Source organism: Silene latifolia, chromosome 9, assembly GCF_048544455.1.
Source record: "Silene latifolia isolate original U9 population chromosome 9, ASM4854445v1, whole genome shotgun sequence".
Taxonomy (NCBI): Eukaryota; Viridiplantae; Streptophyta; class Magnoliopsida; order Caryophyllales; family Caryophyllaceae; genus Silene; species Silene latifolia.
This window is the reverse complement of record NC_133534.1, coordinates 67012259-67017459: the sequence shown is the minus strand read 5'-3', so window position 1 is coordinate 67017459 and position 5201 is coordinate 67012259. Positions and strand designations below refer to the sequence as shown.

Below are 5201 nucleotides of genomic sequence, written 5' to 3'. Positions count from 1 at the left end.
TCTCCTCATTAACTCTTTCTTCAACACCTCAATGTTCACATCAAATGTCACACCCTCAAACTCACAAAGGCTAAAAGTATTTGGTTTACTCAACCTCATATCTACTTCAGCAAATACCACACTTTCATACTCACAAGAGCTCAAGGAAATTGGCTCTTCCAACTTCACATCTTTCACATCAAAGGTTATTCCCTCAAATTCACATTCATGGTCAATGCTCAAGCATTGGTGAGGAGTGGTGGTTGCTTAGGTTGCCTTCATTTGGGTAATTCGAATTGCCAACTCCTCACCATAGGTAGCAATGCTTTGAAGAACATTGTTCCTATTTTGGATCTCTTCTAGAACTTGTGTGAAGAAATTTTGCTGGTCTCTTATCATTTGGAGAACCACATTTTGAATGTCAAAGTCATGCGTATATTCTTGTTGTGTGTGGGTGTGAAGGTGGTTATATTGTGGCATTTGGAATTGGTTGTAGAGTAGGTCTTGGGTGGGTGGTTGTTGTGGATATTGGTGATGTGACCATAATTAGCGCATATTTAGTCCCCGAATTAGCCTTGTTCCCATGCTTTTTAGTGCATATTTGGGTCATTTATTGTCTTTAGTTCTTTGTTTTGCATATTCTTTGAGGTTTTGTGTCCTTGGTAGGAAAGGAGTATAAACCTTGCATTTTCATGGCAAAATGAGACTAAATTGATTGAATTCAATGACCAAGCATCAAGGAGAGACAAGATTAGAAGGCCTTTGTACATATTTTAGTAGATGAGCAATGTTGAGGAAAGATCCTTGCATCCCCAAGGAAATCCCCAAGGATTTTATGAAGAAAAGGGAAGAAAAGAAGAAGAAAGAAGACTGAGGAGCAATCCGTGCGGATTGTCCTGAATCCAGCCGTCCCCAGCACCACAATCCGTGCGTCTTCCTTCAAAGACGCCCGGGCAGCAGCTACCAGAAGACGTGCGTTTTCTCCTAAAGACGCCCGGCAGAGACTCACGAATCCGGCTATCCCGTGCCTAAGACGCACGGATTCCAGTCCAGCACAAATCCGTTTCTTCAAGCTTCAAAGAAAGAAGCCCTTCCTTCGAAAAATACCGGCGTCTCCCTGCTCAAATCTCAAAAGTGTAATTACTAGTTTAGCCCTTAGTTAACCCTAATGCATCCACCTAATTTCCACTATAAATACCCCATTAGTCTAATTAGAAGAGCATGTTCTTCTTATCAATTCTTAGAGTAGTTAATATCAATCAAATCCCTCTTTAGTTTTGTAATGAACAATTAATCAAGTTTTAATACAAGTTTTATTTCCTTAATCTCTCCTTTGTTCATCCTTTATTTTGGGTAATTGAAGATTATTTGGGTTATTATTGGGAGAATGACAACCTCTCAATCAAGCATCAAGTACTTCTTTTATTCTTTGCTTTATTATTGGAATCATTAGTAGGTATAATTCTCTTAATGCCTTTTTAATTATTGTTAATTACTTTCATTTGTTCATCATGTTTCATTTTGTTGTTGGTATGATTGACAACCTTGCTAGCATGATCAACATGATAATGAGTGAGTAGTCACCTAGCTAGGGTTAATGGGTAATTAGGGGAAACCAACATGAGGAATGATTCATGCTTAAATTAATATACTTTCATGGTTTATTTGCTTGCTTGTTTTTATCTCAACTCATGCACATGTTATGTTTGATGAAATGCGAGCCTATGAATCCTTGCATTTTTTACCCATCACCTATCTTTTCAATGAGACTTGTAAGACATAAACCAACTCGAGTCTCATTAGACCATGCATGTTTTTGAGTAGGGAAGACTAAGTCGACTTGTAGGTGTTGTACAATCTAATCGATTCGGCTCCGGTACCCAAACTTTCCTAGGATTGTAAGATATAACCCAACTCAATCCATCACAACAATAATTGCTTGCTTATAATTTGAGAACATGTTTGTATGATCAATTCCCATGATTCCCCTATGACCCCATGATACCCTAGTGCTTTTTATCAATTGTTTACAACCCTTTCAATTCATCTTGCTTATTTACTTTCGTTGTTATTTAGTTTAGTGACCTTCTACATCAACCCAAATTGTGACACCCCTAAGACACCACTAGTTTCAATAGAAATATCATCTCAATTCCCGTCCCTTGGGATCCGACCTTTACTTGCCTCTTTTCTAATTGTAGAGTTGTTTGTGAAGTTATAAATTGTGTTTTGGTCTAGGTGCTCCTAACGACAAGTTACCGAAAAGATTTAGTCCGACCAAAAATGGCGCCGTTGCCGGGGACGGTGTTAGCTTGATTTAGATTTTCTTATATTGTTATTAGTTGTGTCTTTCTTTGCCTTGGGGAAGTAAAACTCCTCAAGGTTTGTTCTAATTGTTTTCGAGTTGTTTGATATTTTGCATGTCTAGAAGGTCACAAGGTGATTTGTTACCTTTTGATCGTGAAATTGAAAGAACTTTGACAACCAATAGAAGACTTGCTAGGAGAAATTTGAGAGGTATTAGTGAGGTTGTAGATATTCAACCAAATATTGAGTTCATCAACCCTTTTGCAAGAGAAGGTGAGGAGAACCCAACACAAAATACCACACAAAATCAACCCACAATGCCTAAGTTTTCATCACATTCCGTACCCACCGAGGAGAACCTACCCAATGGTACTCCCACACCACAACATTTGACCGGAAATTTTATTGCTAAATCCGCCTTTATCCAATTAGTCGAAAGGAGCCAATTTGGGGGGATGCCTAGTGAAAACCCTCATTCTCATATGGAGACCTTTTGTGACTATTGTGATGCGATTTCTCAAACCGGTGTAACTCAAGACCAAATTCGATGGGTCTTATTTCCTTTTTCTCTAATTGGCACCGCGAAACAATGGTAGAAGGGCCTTGATAAGGCCACTCTCGGAATTGATTCTTGGAAGAAGTTGGCTCTAGCTTTCTACAAAATATTCTACCCACCGGAAAAGAGTAACATGTTAAGAGCTCAAATTACGGGTTTCAAGCAAAGGGATGAAGAATCTTTGTATGAAGCTTGGGAGCGGTTCAAGGGAATTTGTCGCTCATGTCCTCACCATGGACTTAGCGAGTGGTTCTTGGTACAACAATTTTGGAACGGTCTATATGAAGATTCAAGGAACATTCTCAACATGGGATCAAATGGAATGTTCACCGAAGTTGATGACAATCAAACTTGGAACAAAATTGAGGAAATGGCGGTCCATAACTCACAATATAGTAGACCTCGCAAGGCTACTAGAGGAGGAAAGCATGAAGTGGACTCCGTTACTCCATTGGGTGCTCAACTTAGTGCTCACATTGACACAATCAATTTGAAGTTTGAAAAAGCTATGGCTAGACTTGAAGAAGCCTCAAAATCACCAAAGCATCATGTTAATGCCATGACGGCATCTTCATCAATCGCAAGTGGGATATCTGAGAATTGTGGAACTTTGGGACATGACCAAAGTGAATGTAGGGGAACAAATGAACAAGTGAATGCTTTCCAAGCATACAAGAGTGGTACCCCTTATTCCAACTATTACAATGAAAACACCAAATTCCATCCAAATCTCTCATACAAAAGCCAAAATGTTCAAAACCCTCAAACAACATACACGCCACCTCCCATTAGAAACCAAAATCAAAGACCCTTTTACAACCAAAACCAAGGTTACCAAAATCAAAATCCATACAATCAACAAAATGACCAAGGTTTTGATGTTCAAAAAGCGGTCCTCCAAATGCAAAAGAATCAACAAGAATTTTTCACTCAAATGCAAAAAGATAGTCAAGCAAAGGAAACCACCATCAACAACATTCTAGCTCACACCAAAATGTTGGAAACCCAATTGACTCAACTAGCATCTTCAAGCTCACAAAGACAAAAGGGGCAATTACCACCTCAAAGTAATCCCCCTAGACATGAAACGGTTAGTGCCATTCACTTGAGAAGTGGTACAAGGTATGAAGCACCGAAGAAGCAAGTTGAGGATGAAGTTGCGGAAGCTAGTGATAAGGGAGAAATTGTGCAAAACTCCAGAGATGGAGAACCATCAAAAGAAGAAATTTGAAAGAAAAATGAAGACAAGGTCAAGGAGAAGGAACCCATTGTGATTAGACTTCCTTTTCCAAGTCGTCAAGCCAAGCCCAAATTTGATGACCAACTTGAAAAATTTATGGAAATTGTGAAGAATTTGGAAGTCTCAATTCCTTTGACGGAATCAATCAATCACGTGCCGGCCTATGCGAAATACATGAAAGACATCCTCACAAAGAAGAAGTCGATCCGGAAGCTTGAGACTATCGCCTTCACAAATGTGAGTAGTGCAATACTTCAAGGGAGTTCACCTCCAAAACTCAAGGATCCGGGAAGCTTCTCAATACCGTGTGCCATTGGCGACACACGATCAACAAAGCCTTGTGTGATCTAGGGGCTAGTGTGAGTGTTATGCCGTACTCGGTGAGTAAAAGGTTGGGGATGGGAGAGCTTAAATGCACCAATATCACACTCCAAATGGCCGATAGATCGACGAAGACACCATTAGGGATATGGGAAGATGTTCCCGTACGAATTGGGAAGTTTTTCATCCCGGTGGACTTTGTCATTGTTGATATGGAGGAAGATTCTAACATTCCAATCATTCTAGGAAGACCTTTCTTACACACCGCGGGTGCGGTGATTGACGTAAAACATGGTGAGCTCACTCTAGAAGTGGGAGATGAGAGTATAACTTTCAATCTTGACAAGACTATGAGAGCTCCCCGTTTACATGAACCGTGTTTTATGATCGATCATTATAGTCGGAAGGATGATAGGAAGAAGTCGGAACTCCAATGGAAGAAGAAAATTGAAGATGCTCCATTCAAGGAGCAAGTGAATTGTGACAAAGAAAGCTTGCAAAGCTCACCAAAGTCAAGCAATGAAGAAGATGGCCTTATTGGCCAAGAAAAGGAAATGGGAGAGTTGTCTCCATCAAATCAAGAGATTTTCAATGATCAACTTAATGATGTTTGTGGTCTTTGGGACGACGAATTTGAAGGGATTTTTAATCCCTACATTGGTAATGCCATCGATCAAGACTGACAACAAGGGCCAAGGTCTATTGAAGACCTTTATCATGACAATAAACAAGCTTTTGATTACTTTTTCAAGGTGTTGAGCAACATCAACAACACCTTGAATATTTCTAACTCATTTG

The 5201-nt window shown here is 39.7% G+C and overlaps 1 non-coding gene across 1 annotated transcript; it reads right to left on the bottom strand.

Annotated features, from left to right (window-relative positions):
- Window positions 1-2975: 2975 nt before the first annotated feature.
- On the bottom strand, window positions 2976-3082 carry LOC141603264 (small nucleolar RNA R71). Its single transcript, XR_012525154.1, has one exon. It is a non-coding gene; the product is annotated as a small nucleolar RNA R71 (small nucleolar RNA).
- Window positions 3083-5201: the final 2119 nt, after the last annotated feature.